We start from the raw sequence: 13065 nt of genomic DNA, 5'->3' as shown, positions 1-13065 counted from the left end.
ATGCCAAAAGCTGTTTCTTTGAAAATACCAGTAAAAGTGATAAACATCTTGCCAGACAAGTCAAGAAAAAAAGAAGAACGGAATTTCCAGTATCAGAAATGAAAAAAGGGGCATCAGTCCAGATTCTGCAGATACATAAAGGATAATAAGGAAATATTATGAAATCTTTATATCAATAAATCTGACAACTTAGATGTTTTCCAAGGAAACTCCAGACCCAGATGGTTTTACTGGCAAATTCTACCAAATATTTAAGAAAAAAAATTACCAATTTAGCACAAACTCTTTCAGAAAATTGAAGAGAACACTTCCTAGTTCATCTTATCAATATTATCCTGATACTTCAATCAAAGACATTATAAGAAAATCGTAGACCAGTATTCTTCATGAACATAGATTTAAAAAGTCTTCAACAGAGTATCAGATAATCTAATCTAGCTAATGTGAAAAGGACAATAAATACAACTAAATGGGGTTAATTGTGGAATGCAATGCTGATTCAACACTCAGTGTTTAAATCAACCAGTGTAATTTTCCATATCAACAGAAAAAGAGTAAAAGCTCCATGAAGAAAGTCCCATGACCATCTTACATGATGCAGAAAAAGCGTTTGATAAAATGAAATATCCACTCACGCTAAAAACTGTCAGCCAACTAAGAGTAGAAGTGAAATTCCTTAACTTGACAAAGTCTTCTACAAAAAAATGTGTGGTTAATATCCTAATGTGAGGTGATATTACTGAATGCTTTTGTTCTAAGATTGGGAACAAGGCAAGGATATTTGTTTTTTCTACTTCTATTCCAAATTATACTGGACATGCTAGCCAGTAAAATAAGACAAGGAAAATAGATTAAAGTACACAAATTTGAAAGGAAGAAATAAAACTGTATTAGGAAATGTTTAGCAGAGTCACAAGATACAAGGTCAATATATAAAAATCAATTGTATTTCTATATTTGGGAATGAACAACTGGAAATTTACATTACTATTATTACTTTTAAGAGACAATGTCTTGCTCTGCCTCTCAGGCTGGAATGCAATGGTGTAATCATAGCTCACTGCAGCCTCAATCTCCTGGTCTCAAGTAATTCTCCCACCTGAGCCTCGTGAGTAGCTGGGACTACAGGTACATGCCACTATGTCCAGCTAATTACAAAAAAGTAAATTTTCTTTTTTTTTTTTTGTAGAAATGGAGTGTTACTATGTTGCCCATGCTGGTCTCAAACTCCTGGCCTCTGACCAGTCTTGGTGGCTAACACTTGTAATCTCAGCACTTTGGGAGATAGAGACTGATGGATCACTTGAGGTCAGGAGTTTCAGACCAGCCTGACTAACTTGATGAAACCCCATCTCTGCTAAAAATACAATATTTAGCTGGGCATGGTGGTGAGTGCCTGTAGTCCCAGCTAGTCAAGAGACTGATGCAGGAGAATCGCTTGAACCTGGGAAGTGGAGGTTGCAGTGAGCCAACATTGCACCATTGCACTCCAGCCTGGGTGACAGAGTGAGACTCCATCTCAAAAACAAAACAAAACGAAACAAAACAAAACACTCCTGGCCTCAAGTGATCCTCTTGCCTCAGCCTCCCAAAGTGGTGGGATTACAAGCGTGATACACTGTGCCTAGCCAGCAATACATATTACTTTTTAAAAAATTATCACTTACAACAGCATAAAAAAGAAAAAGAAAATACTTAGGTATATATCTTTAAAAATATGTGCAAGGTGTGGATGATAAAAACTAAAAAGCACTGATGAAAGACATCAAAGAAAACTTAGATATTGTGTTCATGGATTAGGAGACTGAATATTGTTTAGGTGTCCATTCTCCATATGCAATCCAATCAAAAGCTTAGAAGGAAATTTTCTAGAAATTGACAAGGTGATTATAAATTTTATAAGGAAAAGCAAAATAAGTAGTCAAAAACAGTTTTAAAAAGAACAAAGTTGGCTAAAACTGCCTGATTCCAATACTTACTATAAAGCTACTGTAATCAAGCTAGTATGGTACCTATGAATAGACAGAATAGAGAATACAAGTACTAATTATTTCCTATAATGTATGGAAAAATTAATTTTTGACAAAGTGCAATAGCAATTTAATGGAGGAAGGACAGTATTTTCAACAATTAGACATCCAATAAAAGAACAAAAGGCTGGGTGCCGTGGCTCACATCTGTAATTCCAGCACTTTGGGAGGCCGAGGCAGCTGGATCACCTGAGGTCAGGACTTTGAGACCAGCCTGGCCAACACGGCAAAACCTCATCTCTACTAAAAATACACAAATTAGGCAGGCATAGTGGTGCACACCTATAATCTGAGCTATTTGGGAGGCTGAGGCAGGAGAATTACTTGCTCCTGGGAGGCAAAGGTTGCAGTGAGCCAAGATCGTGCCACTGTACTCCAGCCTGGGTGACAGAGAGACTCAGTTCCCCCTACCCCAAGAAAAGAACAAAAATGAATCTCAACCCATACATTGAACCAATGGAGTTTAGACCTAAATGTAATACTTAAAACCATACATCTTTTAGAATAAAACCCAGGAAAATATCTTTGTGACTCTAGAATGAGAAAATTTTCTTAAATATGACATCAAATTACAAACTGTAAGGGAAAAAAATTAGTAAGTTTGATTTCGAAATTTAAAACTTCTGATCTTTGAAAGACATGGTTAAGAAAATGAAAATGTGAACCACAGACTGTAAGAAAATATTTAAAAAACAAAATGCCTATTTGATAAAAACTTGTATGTAGAATATGTGAAGAACTGTCACAATTCAATTATAAAATGACAATCAACCTAATTTTAAAAATGGTACACTGGGCACAGTGGCTCTTGCCTATAATCTCAGTACTTGGGGAGGCAGAGGATCACTTGAGGCTCAGAGTTCAAGACCAGCCTGGACAATGTAGCGAAACCCCACCTCTACAAAAAATTAAAAATTAGCTAGGTATTGTGGCATATACCTGTTATCCCAGTGACTCAGGAGACTGAGGTGGGAGAATCATCTGAGCCCAAGAGTTCGAGGTTGCAGTAAGCTCTGATTATGTCACTGGACTCCAGCTTGGACGACAGAGGAAGACCCTGTCTAAAAAAATAAAAAGGCAAAGTTTGTAATATAGTAGTTAGGCTTTGTTTCCCTACCCAAATATCATCTTGAATTACTGCCGGGCACGGTGGCTCACACCTCTAATCCCAGCACTTTGGGAGGCTGAGGAGGGTGGATCACCTGAAGGTTGGAAGTTTGAAACCATCCTGACCAACATGATGAAACCCTGTCTCTACTAAAAATACAAAAATTAGCCAGACGTGGTGGTGCATGCCTGTAATCCAAGCTACTAGGGAGGCTGACGCAGGAGAATTGCTTGGACTTGGGAGGCAGAGGTTTTGGTGAGCTGGGATCACACCATTGCACTCCAGCCTGGGCCTCAAAAGTGAAACTCCGTCTCAAAAAAAAAATAAAATACATATATATATATATATATATATATATATATATATATATATACAATCCCGATGTGTCAAGGGTTGACCAGGTGGAGGTAACTGGATCACGGGGACTGTTTATCCTATGCTGTTCTTATGATAGTGAGTGAGTTTCAGGAGATCTGCTGGTTTTATGAGCATGTGGCATTTCCCATGCTTGCACTCCATCCTGCTGCCCTGTGAAGAAGGTGCCTAACATCTCCTTTGCCTTGTGCCATAATTGTAAATTTCCTGAGGCCTACCCAGCAATGTGGAACTGTGAGTCAATTAAACTTCTTTCCTTTATAAATGACCCAGTCTCAGGTACTTCTTCATAGCAGTGTTAAGAATGAACTAACACAGTTTATATTCCATGAATGACTTGAAAAAACAAAATAAAAATGGGCAAAGCTTTGAAAAGACACTTCACCAAAGAAGATACACACATAGAAGGTAAGTCCATGAAAAGACGCTTCACATTATTGGTCATTAGGAAAACGCAAATTAAAACCATAATGAAACATCTCTCCATAACAATTGGAATGGCTAAAAAAACAGAAACAAAAACAAAAACAAAAACTGAATACCAACTGCTGACAAGGATATGGAGCATCCAGCACTCTCATACATTCGTGGTAAGAATTAAAACAATACATCTACTAAACAGTTTGACAGTTTCTTATAAAGTTAAATATACAGCTGACATATGATCCAGAAATCCCACTCTAGCTTTTTTCCCCAAGAGAAACAAAAACTAATGCCAGGCACGGTGGCTCATACCTGTAATCCCATTCGAGACCAGCCTGGCCAACATGGGGAAGCCGCACCTCTACTAAAAATACAAAAATTAGCCTGGCGTGGTAGCGCATGCCTGTAATTCCAGCTACTTTGGAGGCTGAGGCATGAGAATTGCTTGAACACAGGAGGCGGAGGTTGCAGTGAGCCGACATGGTGCCACTGCACACTCTAGCCTAGGCAACAGAGCAAGACTCTGTCTCAAAAAAAAAAAAAGCGAGAAAGAAAAGCTTATGTTCACACAAAACATGTGCACCAATGTTTATGGCAGCTTTATTCATAATCACCAAAAAATGAGAAACAATCCAATGTCTTTCAACTGGTTAATGGGTAAACAAATTGAGGTACATCTACACCAGAGAATACTACACAGCAATAAAAAGACTTTTTACTGATACCATAGTATAAATGAATGTCAAGTGCATTGTGCTAAGTAAAAGAAGTCAGACTCAAAAGACTATTCTACTGTATGATTTCATTTATATGATGTACTAAAAAAGGCAAAACTATCAGCGTAGAAAACACAACAGCAATTGCCAGAGCCTAGAAGTGGGAGAAGGATTGACTACAAAGGGGGACAGGGAATTTTTTTAGGCAATGGGAATACTCTGTATCTTAGTTTCAGTGGTGATTACACAGTTATATGTATTTGTCAAAACTCATAAATTGTACACTACACATGGTGAGTTAAAAAAAATGTACAGGCTGGGCACAGTGGCCCACGCCTGTAATCCCAGCACTTTGGGAGGCCGAGGCACGTGGATCACCTGAGGTCAGCAGTTTGAGACCAGCCTGAACATGGTGAAACCCCATTTCTACTAAAAATAAAAAAATTAGCCAGCGGTGGTGGTGGGCGCCTGTAACCCCAGCTACTCGGGAGGCTGATGCAGGAGAATGGCTTGAATCCGGGAGGCAGAGGTTGCAGTGAGCCGAGATCGCACCACTGCACTCCAGCTGTGTGACAAGAGTGAAACTCTATCTCAAAATAAATAAATAAATAAAATAAAATTAACGGATCCTTGGCCAGGTATGGTGGCCCATGCTTGTAATCCTAGCATTCTGGGAGGCTGGGGTGAGTGAATTGCTTAAGCCCAGGAGTTCAAGATCAGCCTGGGCAACATGGCAAAACCTCTCTTTACTAAAAATACAAAAACTGAAGTGGAAGGATTACCTGAGCTTGGGAAGGTCGAGGCTGCTGTGAGCCATGATCGAGACACTGCACTCCAGCCTAGGTGACAGAGTGAGACCCCATCTCAACAACTACCAAAAATTTACAGATTGTAAATATTGTTTTCAATTCATTTTTGGAAGGTTGTCCTGAAATAATTCACAAATTCCACTTAACAAATGGAGCAGGCTAGGTGCGGTGACTCATGCCTGTAATCCCAGCACTTTGGGAGGCTGAGGTGGTGGGGGTAATCACTTGAGATCAGGAGTTCGAGACCAACCTGGCCAACATGGCGAAACCCTGTCTCTACTAAAAACACAAAAATTAGCTGGGCATGGTGGTGAGTGCCTGGATTCCCAGCTACTTGGGAGGCTGAGGCAGGAGAGTCACTTAAACCCAGGAGGCAGAGGTTGCAGTGAGCCGAGATTATGCCACTGCAATCCACCCTGGGTGACCAGAGCAAAACTTTGACTCAAAACAAACAAAACCACTAAGGTGGCTGGGGCGGTGGCTCATGCCTGTAATCCTAGCACTTTTTGGAGGCCAAGGCGGGTGGACCACCTGAGGTCAGGAGTTTGAGGCTAGCTTGGCCAACATGGCGAGACCCCGTTTCTACTAAAAATACAAAAGTTACCTGGACTTGGTGGCACGTGCCTGTAATTCCAGCTACTTGGGAGGCTGAGGCAGGAAAATTGCTGGAACTTGGGAGGCAGAGGTTACAGTGAGCTGAGATCACTCCAGTGCACTCCAGCCTGGGCGACAGACAAGATACTATCTTAAAAAAACAAAACAAAACAAAACAAAACAAAACAAAACAAAACACAGTGGCTCATGCCCATAGTTCTAGCACTTTAGGAGGCTGAGGTGAGAGGATCCCTTGAGGCCAGGAGTTTGAGACCAGCCTGGGCAACAAGGCAAGACCATCTCTGCAAAATACATATACATACATATATATATACTTTTTTTTTTTTGAGATGAAGTTTTACTCTTGTTGCCCAGGCTGGAGTGCAAGGGCACAATCTTGGCTCACTGCCATCTCCATCTCCCAGGTTCAAGCGATTCTCCTGTCTCAGCCTCCTGAGTAGCTGGGATTACAGATGCCTGCTACAACACCATGCTAATTTTGTGTAATTTTATTAGAGACAGGGTTTTACCAAGTTGGCCAGGCTAGTCTCAAACTCCTGACCTCAGGTGATCCACTTGCCTCAGCCTCCCTAAGTGCTAGGATTACAGGCATAAGCCACTGCATCTGGCCTGCAAAAATCTTTTACAAAATTAAATAAATAAACACTAGGAGGCAGTAGAGTATTTTGGTGAATAATGTGGATTCTGCAACCAGACTGCCTAGTTAAAAATCCTGCCTCAGCCAGGCAAGGTGCTGTAATCCCAGCACTTTGGGAGGCTGAAGTGGAAGGATCACTTGAGCCCAGGAATTTGAGACCAGACTGTGCAATGTAGCAAAACCCCATCTCTACAAAAAAATCCCCAAAATTAGCTGGGCATGGTGGTGCATGCCTGACTTCCCAGCTGCTTGTGAGGCTGAGGTGGGAGGATCACTTGAGCCCAGGAGGTGATGGTTGCAGGGAGCAGAGATGATGCCACTGCACTACAGCCTGGATGATGAAGAAAGACCCTGTCTGAAAAAAATAAATCCTGCCTCCACGACAACCACTTATTTATGTATTCACTGTAAAAGCAATGGAAATTTTCTCTGCCTTGGATTCTTTTCTGTAAAAAGGTGGTAATAGGTTGGGCATGGTGGCTCATGTCTGTAATTCTAGCACTTTGGGAGGCCAAGGCAGGCGGATCATGAGGTCAGGAGATTGAGCCCATCCTGGCTAACATGGTGAAACCCTGTCTCTACTAGAAATAGAAAAAATTAGCCAGGTGTGGTGGCACGCACCTGTGGTCCCTGCTACTTTGGAGGCTGAGGCAGAAGAATCGGTTGAACCCAGGTGGTGGAGGTTACAGTGAGCAGAGATTGTGCCACTGCACTCTAGCCTGGGCGACAGCGTGAGGCTCTCTCTCAAAAAAAAAAAAAGAAAAGAAAAGAAAAGAAAAAAAGGTGGTAATAATAGTATCCATCTCATTTATCTCATTTGATTATTACGAGGATTAAAAGAGATGGCACATGGGCCAGGCGAGGTGGCTCATGCCTGTAATCCCAGCACTTTGTGAGGGTGGGTGGGGATCACCTGAGGCCAGGAGTTTGAGACCAGCCTAGTCAACATGGTGAAACACCATCTCTACTAAAAATACAAAAATTAGCCAGGTGTAGTGGTGCCCACCTGTAATCCCAGCTACTCGGGAGGCTGAGGCAGGAGAATTGCTTGAACCTGGGAGGCCGAGGTTGCAGTGAGACGAGATTACACCACTGAACTCCAGCCTGGGCGACAGAGTGAGACTCTGTTTCATACAAAAAAAATAAAAATAAAAATAAAAATTAAAAAAATAAAAGAGATGGCATATGAAAAGCACTTAGCACAATGTCTGGCACTTAATGTGTGCTGTCACTGTTGTAAGTGACATGCGGTACCTTTGCAGTACTGTTATAGGAGGCTTTCTTTTATGGAGAGTAGGCTGTCGCCCAGATCGAGAATGTCACAGGGTAAAAATATATCTATTTCCATTTCATTTCTAGAGTTTTTTTCTTCCCAGGTGCTTCACAGTAGACTGGGCAAGCCTCACACTATGAAACAAAGCAGGTGGGGTGTGTGTGTGTGTGTGTGTGTGTGTGTGTGTATGTGTGTGTGTGATGAACATACAGGAGGAAGAAAGGCAAGGATTTTGATTTCAGGTCATAAGAAGGTGATAATTTGTCAAGCACATACTTCTCAAAAGAAAAGATCATCTCCATTTATAAATGTTGTCACAGATATGGTACTATTGATAACAAATTCTTTCTAATTTTATGTATGTATGTATGTATGTATGTATGTATGTATTTATTTATTTGATACAGAGTCTTGCCCTGTCATCCAGGCTGGAGTGCAATGGCATGATCTCGACTTACTGCAACCTCTGCCTCCAGGGTTTAAGCAATTCTCCTGCCTCAGCATCCTGAGTAGCTGGGATTATAGGCGCATGCCATCACGTCTGGCTAATTTTTTGTATATTTTGTAGGGATGGGTTTTCATCATGTTAGCCAAGTGGGTCTCAAACCCCTGACCTCATAATCCACCCACCTCGGCCTCCCAAGGTACAGGGATTACAGGCATGAGCCACCGCGCCTGGCCCTGTTTCTTGTTTTATGGAGTATTACGGAACTCTGAATTTGTGAGACTTGGTTTTTTCAAGAAAACAGGCCAGGTGCAGTGTGGCTCACGCCTGTAATCCCAACACTGGGAGGCTGAGGTGGGTGGAACACCTGAGGTCAGGAGTTTGAGACCAGCCTGATCAATATGGTGAAATCCTGTCTCTACTAAAAATACAAAAAATTAGCTAGGCATGGTGTTGGGTGCCTGTAATTCCAGCTACTTGGGGGGCTGAGGTAGGAGAATAGCTTGAACCTGGGAAGCTGAGGCTACAGAGAGTCGAGACTGTGTTACTGCACTCCAGCCTAGCGACAGTGTGAAACTCTGTCTCAGGAAAAAACAAACAAACAAACAAAATTATACCACTTCTCTTGCATACTGTCTAAGTACAGATGTATTTATATTAGAGTTTCGAAAAAATTCATGTAATTCATAATTCACTAAAGAAAGTAAGCAAGTGATGGTCCATACCTTTACACATGGGTGGTCTTGATTGCTTAGCATTTTTATTTATTTTATTTTTATTTTTTGAGACAGTGTCGCTCTCTCACCCAGACTGGAATGCCATGGCATGATCTCGGCTCACTGCAAACTCTGCCTCCTGAGTTCAAGCAATTCTCCGGCCTCAGGAGTAGCTGGGATTACAGGCGCATGCCACCACACCCAGCTAATATTTGTATTTCTAGTAGAGACAGGGTTTTGCCATGTTGGCCAGGCTGGTCTCAAACTCCTGACCTCAAGTGGTCCACCTGCCTCGGCCTCCCAAAGTGGTGGGATTATAGGTGTAAGCCATTGCTTCCAGCCGATTGATTACTATTTATAAAGACAAGGTAGTTGAGGTTATGTGATTTTTCCAAGATCACATGGAACGTTTAAAGGAAGTAACTAGAATGTGGGCTTCCTGCCTCTTGATGTAAATCAAGCATGTCCAACCCATGGCCCGTGGGCTTTGAATGCAGCCCAACACAAATTCATAAACGTTAAAACTATGAGATTTTGTCTAGGTGAGGTGGTTCGTGCCTGTAATCCTAGCACTTTGGAAGGACGAGGTGGTTGGATCATGAGGTTAGGAGTTCAAGACCAGACTGGCCAACATGGTGAAACCTGTTTCTACTAAAAATATAAAAATTAGCCTGATGTGGTGGTGCCCACCTGTAATTCCAGCTACTAGGGAGGCTGAGGCAGGAGAATTGCTTGAACCTGGGAGGTGAAGGTTGCAGTGAGCTGAGATCATGCCACTGCACTCCAGCTTGGGCAACAGAGTAAGACTCCGTCTCAAAAAAAAAAAAAAAAAAAAAGAAGAAGGCCAGGCGCGGTGGCTCAAGTCTGTAATCCCAGCACTTTGGGAGGCTGAGGCGGGTGGATCACGAGGTCAAGAGATCGAGACCATCCTGGTCAACATGGTAAAACCCCGTCTCTACTAAAAATACAAAAATTAGCTGGGCATGGTGGCGCGTGCCTGTAACCCCAGCTACTCAGGAGGCTGAGGTAGGAGAATTGCCTGAACCCAGGAGGCGGAGGTTGCAGTGAGCCGAGATCGCGCCATTGCACTCCAGCCTGGGTAACAAGAGTGAAACTCCGTCTCAAATAAAAAAAAAAAAAAAAGAAGAAGAAGACAATAGATTTGAGCAAAGACATGTAAAGCCACCTTTAAAAAAGGTAGGTCCCCCAACAGCCCATTTTGTTTTCCTCCTATCACATTTCAGTCATGTGTATGAGATCATGAAGCAGGTGATAATTTGGTAGTTTGTCAGTGTGTTTCTGAGAGTGAACGGTTCACAGCTGATGAGTATCCAACAGAACCAATTACACAGGAGATTGAGGAGTGACCATTATGGCTGTGACAGTGCATGATCTGAGTTTTCAATCAGAGACCTCCTAAGGAAAAAAGGAAAAAAAAAAAAAAAGGCAGGCCTCAAGCCAAGATTTGACAGGAGGAAAGTATAACATATTTATAGAAATAACAGCTCATTGGGGGTGGAAGGTAGGGAGAAGGTTGGTCAGCCATAAAAACATAATTTCTATAATTTTCTGTAGAGACAGAATGTTACCATATTGCTCAGGCTGGTCTCAATATGGTCTCTTTACCATATTGCTCAATTCGGTCTCAAACACCTGGGCCTAAGCAATCCACCTGTGTCAGCCTCCCAAAGTGCTAGGATTACAGTCATGAGCCACTGTGCCCAGCCTATATGCATGTTTTAAAGTATGGTTCTCAGAGAGCAATTTTATCTCTTTATTTCCAGAGATTTTTCAGGACAATTTTATGATTAACTCCATGTACAGCCTAATATGTCACAAAGATCTAAGTTCATTTTTTTTCTTGTAACAGCCTTTAACATATATCAAAAATATAATATATTCCTGATACTTATTTCCAATCATATATAAGTTCTAAATAGGGCAAAGTGTCTAACAAATGCCTGATGTCCTCAATGTGCTATGATTTACCATCTGTCTAGATGAAAATACACCCATGTATATGTGGCTATTTAAAGTATCATAGGCCGGGCGCAGTGGCTCATGCTTGTAATCTCAGCACTTTGGAAGGCTGAGGCGGGTGGATCACTGGAGGTCAGGAGTTGGAGACCAGCCTGGCTAACATGGTGAAACTCTGTCTCTACTAAAAATATAAAAATTGGCTAGGTGTGCTTGGTGGGTGCCTGTAATCCCAGATACTGAGGAGGCTGAGGCAGGAGAATTGCTTGAACCCAGGAGGCGGAGGTTGTAGTGAGCCAAGATTGTGCCACTGCACTCCAACCTGGGTGACAGAGCAAGACTGCATCTCAAAAAAGAAAAATAAATAAATAAAGTTTCATAATGGGCTGGGAATGGTGGCTTACGCCCGTAATCCCAGCACTTTGGGAAGCTGAGATAGGAGTATCACTTGAGGACAAGAGTTCAAGACTTTGGAGGGAATTGAAGGAGAGGAAATTGAAGAGGAAGCACTAGTCCACATAGCAAGATCCTATCTCTGCAAGAAAAAATAAAATAATGGAAAAATTCCAGCACATGAATCAAATAGAATGTTGCAGATTCTAAACATGAATCCAATGTACTATCAAAACTATACAAGGATAACTTAGATTTTTTTCCTGAAGTATTCTTTCATTGAATAGTTATAATGAGCATTGTATATGTGGTAAAAATTATCTGTAAATATGTCTCCTTATGAAAGCAAAAACTGCATATAATGAACCTAAAGCAATTTGTTTAAATTTTGGATGTCTTTTTGAATGTCTGTCCAAAAAACAGCAAATTTGGCTCCACTGTCATTTATAGTTTTGGTTATAAAAACAGATTTATCTTGGAGGGAGAACAGACTGTCCTATATTTCATGAATAAAAAATTACATTTTATTGTGGTTCCTGAACAAAGCCAGCTTCTCCATGTCCTCTGGGGTGGTGTGAGGTGGGGAAGGCATAATCTGAATAGGAAAAATTCTCCATGATGGGGGAAGAGCTGCTAGCCTCTAATGCAGGGGTCCCCAAACTATGGCCCGCGGGCCGCATGTGGCCCCCTGAAGCCATTTATCCGGCCCCCGCCGCGCTTCAGGAAGGGGCACCTCTTTCATTGGTGGTCAGTGAGAGGAGCACAGGATGCATCCACAAAGCGCGGTCGCTCACGTACAGTACTACTTCCGGTGACGCGGGATGCATGCGTCACGGCTCCAGAAGTGCGTCATATGACGCACATCTGCTCTGCGGCTGCACCCCACATCACGGGAAGCAGTGTGAAATAACAGCAGAAGTAGGAAGAAAGGCAAAGCACTATAACCAGTACTACACAGTACAATGGCCCCCACACTCCCCCAAATGTACAACAACATAATGGCCCCTGTAACCTCCCTTTGCCCAAAAGTCTCCCCCCACATGACTACACACCGTGTTTCCCCTATTATAAGATCCTGTCTTATATTAATTTTACCCCCAAAAGACGGGGGCTGTCTTATTTTTAGGAGGTGTCTTATAACAACGGAAACATGCAGCAGTGGGCTTCCCACAGAAGAGGCCCACCGCTGCTGCAGATGTCCAGGACGCTGTATACACAGTGTTCACAGGCTGATCACCGCCATCCCTGTATACAGCACTGGAGGTGGTGCTGGGCCTGTGACACTGTATACCGCTGTCTGGGATAGTGGAGGCGGCCGCGCTGGCTGTGAAGGGTGCCACACCTTGCATAGTCTGGCCCACCAACGGTCTGAGGGACAGTGAACTGGCCCCCTGTGTAAAAAGTTTGGGGACCCCTGCTCTAATGCCTAGCAGCTGTCACATCTCAAACTTCTCCAAAAGACTTGAGCATAGAAAGCTAATTAACTTAGGCCGGGCTTGGTATCTCATGCCTATAATCCCAGCACTTTGGGAGGCTGAGGCGGTGTTG

At 42.4% G+C, this 13065-nt stretch overlaps 1 protein-coding gene across 8 annotated transcripts in view; it reads right to left on the bottom strand.

Annotated features, from left to right (window-relative positions):
- The window catches only part of CDR2 (cerebellar degeneration related protein 2), a 110830-nt gene that overhangs the window by 88353 nt on the left and 9412 nt on the right, over positions 1 to 13065 (bottom strand). For 5 of the 8 annotated variants that reach the window (XM_074381935.1, XM_074381932.1, XM_074381931.1 and 2 more), the window contains exons 3-4: positions 6066 to 6183; positions 2970 to 3091 (exon numbers count right to left, since the gene is read on the bottom strand). The exons of 2 other annotated variants lie outside the window; for them this stretch is intronic. The gene's annotated coding sequence lies outside the window, so the exon portion shown is untranslated. The remainder of the gene's footprint in view (positions 1 to 2969; positions 3092 to 6065; positions 6184 to 13065) is intronic. One more of the 8 variants, XM_074381934.1, reaches the window with a different exon arrangement.

The sequence above is a fragment of the Saimiri boliviensis genome, chromosome 12 (assembly GCF_048565385.1).
Source record: "Saimiri boliviensis isolate mSaiBol1 chromosome 12, mSaiBol1.pri, whole genome shotgun sequence".
NCBI classification, from domain to species: domain Eukaryota; kingdom Metazoa; phylum Chordata; class Mammalia; order Primates; family Cebidae; genus Saimiri; species Saimiri boliviensis.
Note: the sequence above shows the minus strand (reverse complement) of the source record. Positions and strands in the feature narration are given on the sequence as shown.